The 19,478-nt window shown below is 46.6% G+C and overlaps 1 long non-coding RNA gene across 1 annotated transcript in view; it reads left to right on the top strand.

The window, feature by feature from the left end:
- LOC129385436 (uncharacterized) overlaps positions 1-17,649 on the top strand; it is a 74,606-nt gene extending 56,957 nt beyond the window's left edge. The window contains exon 5 of the long non-coding RNA XR_011895480.1: positions 17,396-17,649. This is a non-coding gene — a long non-coding RNA (uncharacterized lncRNA). The remainder of the gene's footprint in view (positions 1-17,395) is intronic.
- Positions 17,650-19,478: the final 1,829 nt, after the last annotated feature.

Below are 19,478 nucleotides of genomic sequence, written 5' to 3' on the forward strand. Positions count from 1 at the left end.
AATTGAATGTGGCTCACGTACATTTTTATTTGTTCATAGCTTCATTTATAAAGCCTAAGCTATTCCTCATCTAGCGTATGCCCTTCTTTATGCTCCTTGCGAGACTTTCGTGTATTTAATAGATCTCTTATGGATCTCGCAGCAGTCGCGGAAACTGTGAAAGTATTACCACTAGTACTTAAAAACTTCACCAAAGCTAGAAAGTACACGAAGGCCCTTAGAAAAATGTGAGATCGCCGCGACTGCGGCCAAGTGTGGCTGCGACGGCTTCTTCGTGGGTTTTTCATTTCTCAGCCACGGATCCACGCATGCGCAGCGCACGAGGCAGACCTCGATATCACTTGTGAAGCGCTTGGTTTGATGATTGCCTTCGTGTCAAGCAGCCGCAGAGATTACGCCGCAGGCTGATATGTGTTGTCCCCTTCCTGTCAGAGTACAAAAAGGCGCTGATAAAATTGCGATCGCCATTACTACAGCTGACAAATTTGGGTTTCAAAGCATGTGTTCTTCATATTGTGATGTGATGCACTGGTTCTGTGAATGTTTATCGCTTATCTAACTTCTTATGACCACGCGCATTTTAAAGACACCTGCAGATTCCCGAATTATTACTGCCGAAAAGGCTTGTCTGCCAACGAACATGTTGAGAAAATACAAGTTTGCAAAAGTTATTCGGTGTTTTAGGCATCGTGATGCTTATGAATGGTGGGTTTGACGTTGGTAGTCTGCACAGTGGATTATGGATGACGCCTTCAAGGAGGGTACGCGCATAAATTTCACAACTTCGCGTTTTTCACCGTCCGTCCACTGCATGTTAGAACAGCGGTTTTGGATTTCACTCCATCACGATGCAGCCCTGATGGCCCAAATCACATTTTGCACCTCGTGCTCATCAGCTCAACGCAACAGCCACATAGATACCGTAGAACGTTTATATATATATATATATATATATATATATATATATATATATATATATATATATATATATATATATATATATATGAAGACACACACCATGAACAACATTGTATTGATTTTTTGTATTGCTCTCCGAGTGGTTAACCAAGGGGGTCTGATTTTTAGTATTCATATTGACTCGTGTACTTGTTTGTCTTTATCGGGCGACACGTTTCACCACCTAAAATGTTACCGCACCGCGCAAGACGCACCTGCACGTATCAGAAGTTTCTGGAATGCTATCGATACTTCAATCCGCTGTCTGTGACCGAACTTTGGGTAATCTGACTGCATGTATGCGCGATGCGAATAATAAAGAACTTTGTGGAAGGCACGTGGGTCCCAGCGATTACTCTTGAACGTTCGACGACTGATGTATAAAAGCAGACGCGTTTGACCCACTGATCAGATTTTCGAAGATCGCCGACCGGGTTCGCCGCTATCGTTGTGCTATAAGTGTAGCCTGTATTTGTGGGCACAGGTCAGCCCAATCAAAGTTAGTTTTGTCTTTCACAGTATTGCTACTCTAAGAAGAGCAGCTGCAGGCGTGGGGTAGACGTAGAGCATCCGCCTCGCGTGCTAGAGGTCCGCGGTTCGAATCACGGTGCCGCGCAATTTTCCACTATATTAAAAAGAATCAGCGTTTAGATAATAAAATTGCATAAACAGGCCAGGAGTGCGGCCTGATCCCGGTGACTAGAACCGGTAACTCACTCCCTCACCAGAGCAGGATTGGCCACCCTGGTGCTGCACTTGGCCACGCCCTCCAATATGAACAAGACAATCAATACCTGACCCTCAGTGATGGCGGTCAGACCTGTGACGCAGCAGAGGGTTCTAAGGTTCTCTCTTTCCGGACAGGCTCCCATTGGAATCTGATCCTGGCAGCGTTTAACGCTAGGACGTCATCTAGTGAGGCGAGTCTAACAGTGCTATTGCAGGAATCAGGGAACAGTAAATGCGATATAATAGGGCTCATTGAGGTCAGCAGGACAAAAGAAGCATATACAGTGCTAAAAAGCAGGCACGTTCTTTGCTACCGGGGCTTAGCGGAAAGACAAGAACTAGGAGTTGGATTACTGAGGATAGAGCTGGCAACCTACAGGAATTCCAAAGCATCATAGTATTGTTGTCTATTGCATTACTTGAGAACAAGATAATATTGCCTAAATGATGTCTGTAGCATTACAGTCTTCTTGTGAAACTTAATAAGAGGTACAAATTGAAGGTCGTACGGGTCATCGTCCCCACAAACAGTCATGATGACCTGGCAATCGAAAGCCGCTATGAAGGCGCAGTATCGGCCCTGGGTAAAGTCAAAACAACATACACTATACTGATGGGTGACTTCAATACCAGTGTAGGCAAGAAGCAGGCTGGAGACAGGTCAGTGGAGGAATATAGCATAGGGTATGGGAATAGCCGGGGAGAGTTATTCGTAGAGTTTGCAGAACGGAATAATTTGCGGATGATGAATACCTTCTTGCGCAAGTGGGATAACCGAAAGTGGACGGGATGGATGGATGGATGAACGGGTGTTATGAGCGTCCCCTTTTGAACGGGGTGGTGTGTTGCACCAACAAGCGCCGCCATGCAAGGAGCCTGAATGGCGACACTACAAATGAAATGCTGTCATCATAGAAGATGTGGGGGTGCTTGGCAAGGTGCACTGCAGTGACCCTAGAATGGTAAGATGTCAAATTAGCCTAGACTTGAGGAGCGAAAGGAAGAAACTGGTACATAAGAAGCCGATCAATGAGTTAGCGGTAAGAGGGAAAATATAGGATTTCCGGATGAAGCAACAGAACACGTGTTCGGCTTTACCTCAGGAAGACAACCTTAGCGTTAAAACAATGAACGACGATCTTACAGGCACCGTTAAGGATGGTGCGAAAGAAGTCGGTGGTAACTTCGTTAGGCAGGATGCCAGTAAGCTATCACAGGAGAAGAAGGATCTGATTAAGAAACGCCAATGTATGAAAGCTTTTAATCCTACAGTTGGAATAGAACTTGCAGAACTTTCGAAGTTAATCAACAAGCGTAAGACAGCTGACATAAGGAAGTATAATATGGATAGAATGGAGCATGTGCTAAGGAAAGGAGGAAGGCTAAAAACAATGAAGAAGAAACTAGGCATAGGCAAGAATCATATGTATGCGTTAAGAGAAAAAGCCGGCAATATCGTTACTGATATGGATTAGATAATTCAAGTGGCTGAGGAGTTGTATATAGATTTATACAGTACTAGTGGCACCCACGAAGATAACGTAAGATGGAATAGTCTAGAGGAATTTGACATCCCCCAAGTAACGCCTCAAGAAGTAAAGAAAGCCTTCGTTGCTATGCAAAGGTGGAAGGCAGCTGGGAAGGATCAGGTTACAACAGATTTGTTGATGGAAGACGGACAGATTGAGAAATGTTGGCCACCCTGTATACGCAATGGCTCATGACCTCGAACGTACCGGAATCTGGGAAGAACGCCAACATAATCGTAATCCATAAGAAAGGAGATCCCAAAGACTTCAAAAATTACAGACCGATCTGCTTACTGTCCGTTGTCTACAAAGTATTTCTAAGGTAATCGCAAATAGAATCACGAACACCTTAGACTTCTGTCAACCAAAGGACCAGGCGGGATTTCGTAACGGCTAATTAACAATATACCATATTTACACTATCATTCAGGTGAAAGAGAAATGTGCGGAGTATAATCAACCCTTATATAAAGCTTTCATTGGTTACGAGAAAGCGTTTGGTTCAGTCGAAACCCCACCAGCCATGCAGGCATTACGGAATCAGGGTGTAGACGATCCGTATGTACAAATACTGAAAGATATCTACATCGGCTCCACAGCCACCGCAGTCTTCCCTAAGGAAAGCAACAAAATCCCAATAATAAATGCGTCAGGCTGGGAGATACGATCTCTCCAATGCTATTCACAGCGTTTTTACAAGAGGTATTCAGAGACTTCTATTTGGAAGAATTGGAGATAAGTGTTATTGGAGAAACCCTTAGTAAGTTGCAATTCACTGATGATGTTGCCTTGCTTAGTAACTGAGGTGACCAACTGCAATGCATGCTAACTGACCTGGACAGCCAAAGCAGAAGGGTCGGTCTAAATGCTAATCTGCAGAAAACTAAAGTAATGTTTAACAGTCTCAGAAAAGAACAGCAGTGTATGATAGGTAGCGAGGCACTATAGGGGATAAGGGTATAGATCTACTTAGGGCAGGTAGTGACCCCTGTTCTGGATCATGAGAATAAATAATCAGAAGAATAAGAATAGGCGGGGGTGCGTTTGGCAGGCATTCTCAGATCATGAACAGCAGGTAGCCATTACACCTCAAGAGAAAACTTTATAACAGATGTGTCTTACCAGTGTTCACCAATGGTGCAGAAAGCTGAAGGCGTATGAAGAGGGTTCTACTTAAATTGAGGAGGACGCAGCGAGGTGTGGAAAAAGAATGATGGGTGTAGCGTTAAGGGTATGAGATGAGAGCAGATTGGGTGAGGGAACAAACGCGAAGTAATACATCTTAGTTGCAACCAAGAAAAAGAAGTGGGCATTGGCAGGGCATGTAATGAGTAGGGAAAATAACCGGGGGTCAGTAACGGTTAAGGACTGGATTCCAAGAGAATGGAAGCGTAGCAGGGGTCGGAAGAAAGTTAGATGGACCGATGAGATTAGGAGTTTTGCAGGGACAGCATGGCCACAATTAGCACATGACTGGGGTAGTTGGCGAAGTGTGTAAGAGGCCTTTGTCCTGCAATGGGGGTAGCAAGGCTGATGATGACGATAAAGAGATAACAAAGAAAGAAAGATAACAAAGAAAGATAACAAGAAAGAAAGAAAGAAAGAAAGAAAGAAAGAAAGAAAGAAAGGAAAACACAGGCGAAATTATTTCTACCTAATAATTCAAATAAAGAAATTCTAGAATAATTGAGTAGAAAGTGGATCAAACAACAACTTCAGCAGGTGGGGAGTGATCCCACGTGTGATCCCATCCGTGGCCCGCGTAGCTCTATTGGTAGAGCATCGGATGTGTACTGCGAAGGCGCGGGATCATTCGCCCTGCGCCATGTACTTTGTTCATTCGATTTCAATTCGTATAATTTATAATCTCTTTATTTCATTGAGTAAGTACAGATAATTGTCGTTGTGTGGTCCTTGGGGTCTTTGTTGGCTTCTTATGATATATATATTGTCACGTGGTGGTGACGTAGAAGAACACAGTAGCAATACTGTGAACGAGAAAACTAACTTTTATTGGGCGAACTTGTGCCCACAAAAGAGGCTACACTTATAGCACAACGAAAGCGGCGAACACAGTCGGCGATCGTCGGAAATCTGATCAGCGGGTCAAGCGCGTCGGCTTTTATACAGAATCGTCGAATGTTCCACACTAATCGTTGGGACCCGCGTGCCTTCCACAAAGTTCTACACCATTCGCGTTAGGCGAATAAATCAGATAACGCAAGGTTCGGCGACAACAGACTGCGGATAGAAGCATCGATAACATTCCAGAAACTTCGGATACATGCAAGCGTGTCCCGCGCTCTGCGATAAGATCTGTTAGGCGGCGAAACGTGGTCGCCCGATAAATATAAGTACACGTGTCAATACCCCCCTCTAAAGAAGCATCGTCCCGATGCTGCAAATGTAAGAGAGCGAAACACAAAAGGACACTTATTAAACATAAGTAACAAAACAACGAAACGAAATCAAGTCCAAAGGTCAGTTACGCGAAGTCCCAAAGTTCGTCAACGCGGGTGGTACGGCTTGAGTCGCACAACGTGGACAATTTCAGGTCGTGAGCGACGCCGCTGTGACAGCGAAATGCCGTCTGGCACGACCTCATAGTAAAGTGCGCCAATACGTCGGATGATCTTGTACAGTCCGAAATAGCGACGCAAGAGCTTCTCGCTCAGTCCTCCTCGGCGTATAGGGGTCCAAACCCAAACACGGTCACCGGGCTGGTACTCGATAAAGCGTCGTCGGAGGTTGTAGCGTCGGCTGTCGGTCCTCTGCTGGTTCTTGATCCGCAGGCGGGCGAGCTGTCGGGCTTCTTCGGTGCGCTGGAGATAGCTAGCGACGGCAAGATTTTCCTCGTCAGTGAGGTGCGGCAGCATGGCGTCGAGCGTCGTCGTCGGATTCCTGCCGTAAACCAGCTTAAATGGCGTGATCTGTATTGTTTCTTGCACCGCCGTGTTGTAAGCGAATGTTACGTACGGCAGGACGGCATCCCAGGTCTTGTGTTCGACGTCGACGTACATTGCTAGCATGCCGGCGAGGGTATTGTTCAGGCGCTCCGTGAGACCATTCGTCTGCGGATGGTAGGCAGTTGTCCTCCTGTGACTTGTCTGGCTGTGTTGCAGAATGGCTTGGGTGAGCTCTGCTGTAAAAGCCGTTCCTCTGTCGGTGATGAGGACTTCTGGGGCGCCATGTCGCAGCAGGATGTGCTCGACGAAAAATTTCACCACTTCGGCTGCGCTGCCTTTCGGTAGAGCTTTAGTTTCAGCGAAGCGGGTGAGGTAGTCCGTCGCCACGACGATCCACTTATTTCCGGATGTTGACGTCGGAAACGGCCCCAACAAATCCATCCCAATCTGCTGGAATGGTCGACGAGGAGGTTCGATCGGCTGTAGTAATCCTGCTGGCCTTGTCGGTGGTGTCTTGCGCCGCTGACAGTCTCGGCATGTCTTGACGTAACGGGCGATGTCGGCGGTGAGACGCGGCCAGTAATACATTTCCTGTATTCTCGACAGCGTCCGGGAGAATCCGAGGTGCCCAGCGGTTGGGTCGTCGTGTAGGGCGTGCAGTACTTCTGGACGCAGCGCTGACGGTACAACAAGAAGGTAGCTGGCGCGGACTGGTGAGAAGTTCTTCTTCACGAGCAGGTTGTTTTGTAGCGTGAACGAAGACAACCCGCGCTTAAATGCCCTAGGGACAACGTCGGTGTTCCCTTCCAAGTACTCGACGAGGCCTTTTAACTCCGGGTCTGCTCGCTGCTGTTTAGTGAAGCCTTCCGCGCTTATTATTCCAAGGAAGGCGTCGTCGTCCTCGTCGTCTTGCGGTGGGGGATCGATGGGGGCACGTGATAAGCAGTCGGCGTCGGAGTGTTTTCTTCCGGACTTGTATATTACCGTGACGTCATATTCTTGTAGTCTGAGGCTCCACCGGGCCAGCCGTCCTGAAGGGTCCTTTAAGTTAGCTAGCCAACACAACGCGTGATGGTCGCTGACGACATTGAATGGCCTGCCATAGTGGTAAGGGCGGAATTTTGCTGTAGCCCAAATGATGGCGAGGCATTCCTTGTCAGTCGTAGAATAATTACCTTCCGCTTTTGACAGCGACCGACTAGCATAAGATATCACCCGTTCAAGTCCGTCTTTCCTCTGTACTAGGACGGCACCGAGGCCTAGGCTACTGGCGTCAGTGTGGATTTCAGTATCGGCGTCCTCGTCGAAGTGTGCAAGTACCGGCGGCGACTGCATGCGTCGTTTGAGTTCTTGAAATGCGTCGGCCTGCGGCGTTTCCCACTTGAACTCGACATCACATTTCGTTAGATCTGTTAGCGGCTCCGCGATGCGTGAAAAGCCCTTGACAAAGCGCCTATAGTAGGCACACATGCCAAGGAATCTGCGCACTGCCTTCTTGTCGATTGGCTGCGGGAACTTTGCGATGGTAGCTGTCTTCTGCGGTTCGGGGCGTACTCCAGATTTGCTGATGACGTGGCCTAGGAATAGAAGCTCATCGTAAGCGAAGCGACACTTTTCCGGCTTCAGAGTGAGCCCTGATGACTTGATGGCCTCTAATACTGTCGCAAGCCGCTTAAGGTGATCGTTGAAATTTCCGGCGAAGACGACGACGTCATCCAAGTAAACAAGAAGAGTCTGGCACCTAAATCCTGCTAAAACCGTGTCCATCACGCGCTGAAACGTTGCAGGCGCCGAGCACAGTCCAAATGGCATAACCTTGAATTCATAGAGGCCGTCTTGGGTGATGAAGGCGGTCTTTTCGCGATCCCTTTCGTCGACTTCTATTTGCCAGTAGCCAGACTTGAGGTCCATCGATGAGAAGTATTTAGCATTGCAGAGTCGATCCAATGCGTCGTCTATCCGTGGGAGGGGGTATACGTCTTTCTTAGTGATTTTGTTCAGTCGACGATAATCGACGCAGAAACGAAGGGTTCCGTCCTTTTTCTTCACTAAAACAACTGGAGACGCCCACGGGCTTTTCGACGGCTGGATGATGTCGTCGCGCAGCATTTCGTCGACTTGTTGTCTTATAGCTTCGCGTTCTCGCGTCGAAACTCGGTAAGGGCTCTGGCGTAGTGGTCGAGCGCACTCTTCGGTTATTATGCGATGCTTTGCGACTGGTGTTTGTCGAATCCTCGATGACGTCGAGAAGCAGTCTTTGTATCGTCGAAGCAGACTTCTGAGCTGTTGCTGCTTAATCACGGGGAGACTTGGATTTATGTCGAAGTCTGGCTGGGGAACTACGGTCGTCGGGGTAGATGCAACAGAATCCTAGAGGACAAAGGCATCGCTGGTTTCCTGAATTTCCTCGATGTATGCGATCGTCGTGCCCTTGTTGATGTGCTTGAACTCCTGGCTGAAGTTTGTCAGCAACACTTTCGTGTTTCCTCCGTGCAGTCGAGCGATCCCTCTTGCGACGCAAATTTCACGGTTGAGCAGCAGATGTTGGTCGCCCTCGATGACGCCTTCTACGTCAGCGGGTGTTTGGGTGCCGACGGAAATAACGCTGCAGCGCGGCGGGATGCTCACTTGATCTTCGAGCACACTCAAGGCGTGGTGACTACGACAGCTCTCCGGCGGTATCACTTGATCTTGCGACAGCGTTATCGATTTCGACTTCAGGTCGATGACTGCGCCATGTTGATTCAGGAAGTCCATGCCGAGAATGACGTCTCGTGAACACTGTTGGAGGATAAGGAAGGTAGCAGGGTAAGTCCGGTCATGAACGGTAATTCTTGCCGTGCAGATCCCAGTCGCCGTAATCAGGTGTCCTCCAGCGGTCCGAATTTGAGGGCCTTGCCATGCAGTCTTAACTTTCCTCAACTGGGCGGCGATGGGTCCACTCATGACGGAGTAATCGGCTCCTGTGTCTACTAAGGCGGTGACTGCGTGGCCGTCGAGAAGCACGTCGAGGTCGGTGGTTCTTTGTCTTGCGTTACAGTTAGGTCTTGGCGTCGGATCACGGCTGCGTCGTGTTGAACTGAAGCTGGAACGTCGCGTCGTCAGGTCGTCTTTCGTCGCCGTATTCTTTGCTTCCAGACTTCGTCGGGACGGCGGCGTGTCGTTATGTCGTCGAGGTGGTTTCTTCGGCGTCTTCGTCGGCGGCGGAGGATCTTCGTCAGTTCGACGAACAGCAACCGCACCTCCATCGGTTGCTGCTTTTAGTTTTCCGGATATGGGCTCGCTGACCGGCCCCGGGCTGGGCCAGTGTATGGTCGGCGCTGCGGCGACAGGTAGCGGCCTGGTGATGGCGAACGCGACGGTCGTCGAGAGCTCCACTGAGTAGCGGCGAGGTAGTCGGCGATATCGCGAGGGCGTTCACCTTGCTGCGGGCGCGGAGCGTTGACGGCGAAACCTCGCAGTTCCATCTCCCGGTATGGGCATCGTCGGTAGACGTGACCCGCTTCTCCGCAGTGGTAGCAGAGCGGGCGGTGGTCAGGAGCGCGCCAAACGTCTGTCTTCCTCGGGTAGCTGCGCTGGCCGACGGGGGGGCGTGCTGGCGGCGGCGGTGGTGGTCGACGGAATTGCGGCGTTACGGGGCCCTGGCGCGGTGGTGGAGGGGGACCCTGACGGCGGGCGACGGCGGCGTAAGTCATCGCTTCTGGCTGGGGCTGCGGTACTTGTGGTTGCACCTCAGCAACACCAAGCGATCGGCGCACCTCTTCTTTCCCGATGTCGGCGATCGAGGCCACTTGAGGCTGCGACGATGGCAAGACCTTGCGCAGTTCTTCGCGCACAATGGCCCTGATGGTCTCGCACAGATCGTCCGTGGCCAGTGATTGAATTCCGGCGTAGCTTGTCGGCTTGGTGCGTCGGTCGAATTGCCGGTTCCGCAATTCCAGTGTCTTCTCGATGCTCGTCGCCTCACGAAGAAACTCGTCGACGGTCTTCGGTGGGCTTCTTACCATTCCGGCGAAAAGTTCCTGCTTTACACCACGCATCAGTAGGCGTACTTTCTTCTCCTCGGACATTTCTGGGTCGGCGTGGCAGAACAGACGGCTCATTTCCTCTGTGAAGATCGCGATCGTCTCATTTGGCAGCTGCGTTCTGGTCTCCAGTAGAGCTTGGGCTCGCTCTTTTCGCACGACGCTTGTAAATGTTTGCAGGAAGCCGCTTCGGAAGAGGTCCCACGTCGTCAAGGTGGCTTCTCGATTCTCGAACCACCTCCTGGCGGCGTCCTCCAATGCGAAATAGACATGTCGTAGCTTGTCGTCGCTTGCCCAGTTGTTAAACGTAGCGACCCTCTCATACGTTTCCAGCCAGCTTTCCGGGTCCTCAAATGTGGAACCGCGGAACGTCGGTGGTACCCTGGGCTGCTGCAGCACGATGGGGGACGCTGGGGCTGCCATTGGGGTTGCCTTGGCCGCAATCTTCTTGGTCTTCTCAGGTAGAAGTCCGTGCTCCGGAGGCAGCTGTTGAAGACGGCGGCTAGCTCGATGGTCCGGGAGTACGTTGGTGTTCTTTTTTGCGGTCCGGGCTTGAATTACGGCTTGTCGGGGGCGTCCGGTACATGAACGTAAAGCACCTCCACCAGATGTCACGTGGTGGTGACGTTGAAGAACACAGTAGCAATACTGTGAACGAGAAAACTAACTTTTATTGGGCGAACTTGTGCCCACAAAACAGGCTACACTTATAGCACAACGAAAGCGGCGAACACAGTCGGCGATCGTCCAAATCTGATCAGCGGGTCAAGCGCGTCGGCTTTTATACAGAATCGTCGAATGTTCCAGACTAATCGTTGGGACCCGCGTGCCTTCCACAAAGTTCTACACCATTCGCGTTAGGCGAATAAATCAGATAACACAAGGTTCGGCGACAACAGACTGCGGATAGAAGCATCGATAACTTTCCAGAAACTTCGGATACATGCAAGCGCGTCCCGCGCTGTGCGATAAGATTTGTTAGGCGGCGAAACGTGGTCGCCCGAGAAATATAAGTACACGTGTCAATATATATATATATATATATATATATATATATATATATATATATATATATGCACGTTTTTGCTCTTTATGAGTTTATACAATATAAGCCTGCTAAAATTCTACAGGAGGAAGTCCTCAAGTCAAAGACCGCACAGGAATTTCCTGTACTTTCTAAACCACGAGATTGAAAGGAGAGCAGCAGTGATAACCTGGAAATGCGTAGTAAGCAGAAGAGATACTCAAAAACGAGAAAATATATACGCAATAGCACAAAAGCGGTAACAGTATTATGATTCAGAACTTGCTGTAGGAACACAGACAAGAAGAAAGAAGGTATTTAAGAGAACATATGTAGTACACTAGAACCTTAGACACAGAGTACTTAAACGGAGGGAGAAAGAAATTCGGGGACAAAGAAAAATAACCATTGTGAGTCACAATGACATGAATCTCGGTGAGAAGGACGTAAAAGAAGAGATAGGGCAAATTACATGCTTCATTGGAACGTAGAGATGATAAATAACAGCAAATTAAGGCGGACGAAGAAAGAACCGGTTCGTGCAGCACCGGCGACCGGTGTGTGTGTGTGTGTGTGTGTGTGTGTGTGTGTGTGTGTGCGTGCGTGCGTGCGTGTGCGTGTGCGTGCGTGTGCGTGCGTGTGCGTGCGTGTGCGTGCGTGTGCGTGCGTGTGCGTGCGTGTGCGTGCGTGTGCGTGCGTGTGCGTGTGCGTGTGTGTGTGTGTGTGTGTGTGTGCGTGTGTGCGTGTGTGCGTGTGTGTGTGTGTGTGTGTGTACATTCATTTTTCTTCGTTTATTCTTCGGGCATTCCACATCAACATTGTAATTCACTGTCTGCTTTCTTTTGGTCATTGTATGTCGGTGTCACACAATTGTGAGTAACAAATATCTGGTCGTTCAGTTCACATCCTTCTTGTTCGTTACAAGCTGAGGATCTGGACAATGGCGACGTTCATGCCTTCAGGTAGCATACTAGAGTGTATGGGCCGGTCGGGTTGTGCGACAATAACATGTCACGCGAGGCCTTGCGGTAGAAAGAATGTTGCACACCCTACGCCAATGCCGTCAATTGTGGTGTTGTCTAGAATTTGCTGGCGTCGATCTAGTGCACATATATTGCTAAAAGAACTGTGGAAGAGAAAACGGCACCGAACTAGCTCATTCGCTAACAGCTTCCTGCGCATAATTCAAAGGCCTAGGTTGGTATCCGACCGGTAGGCACTTATTTTCTTGGGCAATTTCATTTTCATTTATGCACCATGTCTACATTTCAATTAAAACATGTCAGTCAGCCTAAGCATTCTTTTGGGTCTTTGACTATTGTCTTCAATAAATTACCTCATATGAGTACATATATGTTATGGTGAACTAGCGCTGACAGTTTCTTTGCTAACAGTGGAAACAAGCAACGTAATTTACACTGGGAACAGTTTTCAACAGCATGGACATTTACTTCGTGTCAGCTAATTGACCACTCATATTCAGGCACATCTGCGAATCTCCTGGCTTAATTGGTCAGGGACAATCTAGAACGCAGGTGCCTATGCGTTTCTAGTAATACGTGTGGCCAAGGATGCGAGTTGGCTAATCGCGCCTGGACAAAGAAAACGTTCATGACGGCACTCTTTGGCTATTTTCTCAAAGGTTAGTCTACTTTCTTGACCTCTCTACTGGATGGGAGCAATATTCTGTAGTTTAATTCAAATTAGCATAGTGCATTTCGTCGAACACTAGTAGCACATGCGTACAAATGGTTTATAGAATTAAAGGGCCTAATTTTTCTAATTTGAATAATGAGTATGCGAGCCAATCTATTATATGAAACAACCAATTTCATTACACCATCGTGCCATCAGTATGCTACCATTTTTGCTAAGGCTTATAATTCGTTCCGCTTCGTCTTCTATAGGTCAGTTTCCCTTCAGCGAGTATCTGCTTTACAGGAGTGATGACGAGAATTGTGGCGTGTTCTACATAAGAAACAGCGCTGCTCGTACGTACACATATTATCGTACAATAATATTATTCGGAATACGACTGTGAAACGACAAAATATCGATATTAGGTACGTCAAAAAAGCCTAAGATAGAGGAGACAGTAATTGTTTCAAGTGAAAGTGAACGTAGAAAAAATTGGCGAATATATTGTAGAGCTAGCATCCCCTACGCATTATCCCACCAGAAAGCTGAAATAGGTATTCAGTAATGCTTATCTGGGCACTTTTATAAACTGTGATCGGAAATAAACAAAGGTGCTTTCTTTAATACCCTGTGAAAATAACATCTTGGAAAATTTTAGGAGAAATACTACAGCACGTTACTGTTTGTAAATGGCGACAAATTTTTCACGTCATTCCCACGTGGCCGCAACGGTACATGAATGCGCATAGAAACAAGTAGTAAAGTGCGTTATGGGTGCTTTCAAAGTCGCCAGCATGTACTGCTTAATACATGGAAATTTCAATTTAGCGAGTTTTTCACGATCTGGAAACGTAAGGTGAAGGCATGGCACCAATTCGCATTACATGAGTGTTGTACCAAAAATAATAATGGAGATAAATGTACAATTATCAAACCTAGATTTTGGTAGAGGCAGTGTCACGTAATGTGTTTTGAAGGAAAAACAACGCGTGTTCTTTGCGTTTGAATTGTGCGTGCATTTTGCTTTCTCATAGTTACAGATCTTTCAGCTGAATTATTTAGCGAGGTATACTACACGCAGGAGTATCCAAAACACCTAATAACTAATTAACAAAGTTTGACTAAAGACTTTCTTAATAATTACTTTCCAGCACTCATTGCAATTAACGAGTTGTATCCGATTAGTTTACAAGGAAGGAATTTCCTGAATGACCCTAGTTTCAAGGTATGGGCGGTCAAATTCGCAGTAAGAATGATACGGTTGTTCCACTTACTTTATTATAAAACGCTCTGTTTTGCTCTAAAGCATAGAAGTAACTGGAACGCCAATGCATTTCGTCCAAGAGTTTCGGACATATCATGTCGAAACTGCTACAATCCTGGAAATACATTTATGTTTAATGAACCTCATCAGTTATTATTAGTAATTTCAATATGTACCGGAAAATCATTAATTAAAGAGGTAGTTGGTTCTCGTCGTTTAGTTGAAAAAGTCGCCGTTTCGTCTGGAAGGCGATGCACAGTTTGCGATGGCAATTAGTAGATCGCTATAAAAAGTAAGGCTAGGAGTTTCATGGCCCGTATAACTTGTGAAAATTCGCTAACCAAATTATCAGTGAGATAATATGTTAGCGCGGCCGAATGACGACGTACAAAGAAAGAGACAAGCAGAGGGAGCACTGTCTCTCTGCGTCTCTTGCTTTCTATGTCCTTATTCTATTGCAACTACGCATACTAGCATGGATTCAAACCAACTAACCTACAAAAGGATAGAAAGTTGGGCGAGTTGGTACAGTAACATGACCTTGGATTGTAGCGCCAAGTCACACGGACACAGACGTCGCGTCTGCTTCTATGCTTCTAGTCTGTGTCCGTGTCACTTCGAGCTACAATCCAAAAACGACTAACCTGCCAGAGTGTTTAAAATAAATTAACAACCACGTTGTCGTGCGCGCACAGATAAGCCAGAGCACATCTCGCTCGATGAAGCCAGAAACTCGCTGCCAAAATGCTGGAGTGAAGATTCACGCCCGCAGGAGCGATCTACTTATTTATTTATTTATTGTAATACTTTCAAGGCCCGGGGGCATTCCACAGAGGAGTGGTGATTATTACAAATCAATTCGTGAACAATATTCTTGAAGTTTGTGGCGTCAGAAATGGCAGTGATGGAGGCAGGGAGGCGGTTCCAGTCATTCGTCGTTCTTGGTGAAAAGGAATCAAAATAAGCGTTGGTGCGACAAGTTGGACCTTCAACCTTAGAATGATGATCCGTGCGTGACGATATGTATGATGGCGGGGAGATTAGTTCATCCTTAAGTGTTTCGTTAGAGTAATAAATCTTGTGAAAAAGGCATAGGCGAAAGTATTTACGACGTAGCTCTAGGTTAGGCAAGTCAAGGGTTAGTTTCATTGATGAGACACTTGCATGACGAGAACAATTCGAAAGAATAAAACGAGCAGCTCGGTTTTGAATGGATTCGATGGTGTTTTTTAGCTTTAGAGCAGAAGGGTCGAAAATGGAGCATGCATATTAAAGTTTAGGCCTCACTAAGGATTTGTACAGAAATAACTTGACAGCTGCAGTTGCCGATGGAAAATTACGCCGTAAAAACCCAAGCATGCGATTAGCGCTACCGTAAATGTAATTTATATTAATGTTCCATGTAAGATTGTGTGTAATGTAGATACTAAGATATTTGTATGATGATACATTTTCTACAGGTATGTTGTTGATATTGTACATAGGAAGGGTAGTATTTCTTAGAACACGGGACACACGCATCGCCTTACATTTATTAGAAATGAGCTTCATTTGGGATCTAGCACACCATTATGCTACTATGCCAATGTCTGATTGAAGAGTATCGCAGTCGCCAGAGTAAGAAATGACACGATGGAGAACACAGTCATCGGCGAATAACTTAATTGATGATTTAATTTGGTCTGGGAGGTCAATAATATGAAATTAAAAATAACAATGGTCCTAGAACCGAGCCTTGCGGTACACCGGAGGTTACTCGACCATTGGAAGAGAAGTATTCGTTAGCATAAACAAATTGGAAACGGTTAGACAAAAAACACTCGATCCAAGCAAGCACGTTAGGATCAATGTTGAGGTTACATAATTTAGTTAAAAGTAATTCGTGTGAAACAGTATCCAATGCTTTGGCGAAGTCTAAAAAAATGCAGTCAATAATAACGTTAGCATCCATCGCCTGGAATAAACCATTAGTGAATGACAAAGGCTAAGTTTCGCAGGAATAGTGTTTTCTAAATCCGTGTTGGTAGGGGGTGAAAAATAAGTTTGACTCGCGAAATGAAACCAGGTGTAAAACGTGCTCCATTAATTTGCAGGGAACGCTGGTTAGGGATATAGGTCTGTAATTAAGTGGGGAGTACCGACTGCCAGACTTATGTACGGGAATCACCATCCCTGCCTTCCCATCATTCGGAAAGATGGTGGTTTGAAGTGACTGAACAAAGATTTCGCTCAGAATTATAGATGAATAAGTAATTGTTCCTTTAAGAAATTTCGTGTTGATGCCATCTATTCCACTGCATGCAGAAACTTTTGAGGTCTGTATCAACTTTACAAGTTGATAGAGACCTCATACATACATACAGAAGTTATCGAGTTAAACTTCGCGAATTTCTCCCTTGGAAGTGAACGAAATGGCGAAAGGACAGCGCATACGACGCTAGCGTCACGACGCACACTCTGCAAATATGGTACATCGCTCTGAAGTCAAGGCCCCCTGGAACGCCAATGCATTTCGTTGGACACTTTGAAGATTATTATCCCGGCACTAGTGCTGGTCAGAGAATTCGTTTGAAGTGAATACACCACGCCAATTCAACGGCTATAACTCGTAGAATAATATTTGTTGGTTAAAATAATTTAAAAAATCTTATTCGATTAAGTACATTACTTATGCAAATGAACATTTTTATTTCCCGTAGCATCAATGGCCCCCTCATTGAGTAATTTAGATCATGGATTGCAATTGTGCTGCTTGCCATAGGGAATCGTTAAAACAATTGGTGCAGCTATTGATAAAAAACAAAAAAACATCCTGTATTTTTTTCCTCGCCGGACGAGTTTTCGTCGAACACTTGACTATACCCTATGTGTGTGTGCGTGTGTTCTTAGGTGTGTATACATCGAACACAGGTTGGTTATTTGGTATAAAGTGGTGTATTATTGAATAATAATAGGTAAGTGGTAATTGCTATTTAAGGTGAAAAAGCTGGTCCCACGAAAAAAGAAGCTGCTTACACGTGAGAACAAGGGATGTCTATTTGGGACATGCGTTTAACGTTGATGGTGTCTAAAATGGCTTCAATATCTGGGTGCTTCACCTTTCGGTTTTGAAGATGCCTCATTTTTTGACAATGATTGCTTCATTGAAAAGATTTGCACTTTTAGCGGGATTCTAATGAAAAGTCTCAGAAGAAGTCGTGTTGATTTTTAGAGTTTAGAAATATTTACCTGGGTAATAATTACCCTTTTCATTCGCACTGTAGCCAAAACATTTTCATTATCATTGATCGGACACTCTAATTTCATATTTTTCTCTTCTTCAGATGTATATTACCAACTGCGTCTGCGAAATTCATCGGTCGAGAACGTGCCCATGGATTGCGCAAAATACTTCCTTCAAGCTTTGCCACAAGGAAGCACGATAACGACATTTTACAGTAATTTATGTCAGGATATTTTTAAAATGTTGAAATGATTGTAATTCTTCGTAAAGAGCTACTCAATTCGAGTTTGAGTAAGCCGTAAATACTTCCGCAGCCTCTCGGAAGGTTCAATAAAGAAATACATATTGCCTTTATCTGACGTGCTCATCTTCACAGCATTACGTGACCTATATAATAAATTTATCAATAAGCGTCTAATAGAATGAAACAGTTACAATAGTGTCACGTGGTAGTGACTGTGGAGGACACAGCAAGAAAACTGTGCATGGCGAAACTAACTTTATTGGGCGAACCTGTGCCCAGAAAAACAGGCTACACTCAATGCTCAACGAAAACGGCTAACACATTCAGCGATCGTCGAAAAATCTGAGCAGCGGGTCAAGCGCGTCGACTTTTATACGGCAGGTGTCCAACATTACAGACTAATCGCTGGGACCCGCGTGTTTTCCACAATGTTCTACACCAATCGTGTTACGCGATGAAATCAGATAACACAAGGTTCGGCGACAATAGACAGCGGATAGAAGCATCGATAACATTGCAGAAAGTTCCGATACATGCAGGCGCGTCCCGCGCGGTGCGATAACATTTGTTAGGCGGCGAAACGTGGTCACCCGATAAAGATAGGCAAGTGCAGGTGCCAATGCCGCCAATCATAAAGAAAGCATCGACTCGATGCTGCAAACAACCGAAAGTAATGAAGAAATACACCCGTAGCAAAGGAACAACAAAACAACGAAGTTCGTCAGCGTGCGTAAAAGGGTTTCCACGCAGCATGTGAACAACTTCAGGTCGTGCGCGGCACCGCTGTTAATGCGAAATGCCGTCTGGCATGACCTCATAGTTCAGTGCGTCAATACGTCGAATGACCTTGTAGGGTCCGAAATAGCGTCGCAGTAGTTTCTCACTGTGTCCTCGTCGGCATATTGGGATGCAAACCCAAACACGGTCGCCGGGCTTGTACTGCACTTAGCGTCGTTGGAGGTTGTAGCGTCGGCTGTCGGTACGCTGCTAGTTCCTCATCCGTAGGTGGGCAAGCTGTCGGGCTTCTTCGGCGCGCTGGAGATAGCTAGTGGCGTCAAGATTTTCCTCGTCAGTGACGGGCGGCAGCATGGCGTCGAGCTTCGTCGTCGGGTTCCTGCCGTAAACCAGCTTAAATGACGTGATATGTGTTGTTTCTTGCGCCGCTGTGTTGTAAACGATTGTTACGTACGGCAGGACCGCATCCCACGTCTTGTACTCGACGTCGACGTACATTGCTACCATTTACAGAAGACAACGACGTCATCCAAGTATCAAGACATGTCTGCCACTTTAATCCTGCTAGCACCTTGTCCATTACGCGCTGAAACGTTGCAGGCGCCGACTGCAGTCCAAATGACATAACTTTGAGATCGTAGAGGCCGTCTAGCGTGATAAAGGCGGCCTTTTCACGATCTCTCTCGTCCACTTCTATTTGCGAGTAGCTAGACTTGACGTCCATCGACGAGAAGTATTTAGCGTTGCAGAGCCGATCCAATGCGTTGCCTATCCGTGGAAGGGGGTATACGTCGTTCTTCGTGATCTTGTTCAGTCAACGATAATCGACGCAGAAACGTAGGGTTTCGTCCTTTTCTTCACCAGGACAACAGGAGATGCCCACGGGCTTATCGACGGTTGGATGATGTCGTCGCGGAGCATTTAGTCGACGAACCTCGGTAAGGGCTCTGTCGGAGTGGTTGAGCGCACTCTTCGGTTATTATGCGATGCTTTGCAACTGGTGTTTGTCGAATCCTCGAGGACGGCGAAAAGCTGTCTTTGTATCTTCGGAGAAGACTTCTGAGCTGTTATTGCTTGCTCATAGGGAGACTTGGATTTACGTCGAAGTCTGGTTGCGGGACCATGGTCGGCGGGGTAGATGCAGCAGAATCTGACAGGACAACGGCATTGCTCGTTTCTACAAATTCCTTGACGTACGCGATTG

The sequence above is a fragment of the Dermacentor andersoni genome, chromosome 7, assembly GCF_023375885.2.
Source record: "Dermacentor andersoni chromosome 7, qqDerAnde1_hic_scaffold, whole genome shotgun sequence".
NCBI lineage: Eukaryota > Metazoa > Arthropoda > Arachnida > Ixodida > Ixodidae > Dermacentor > Dermacentor andersoni.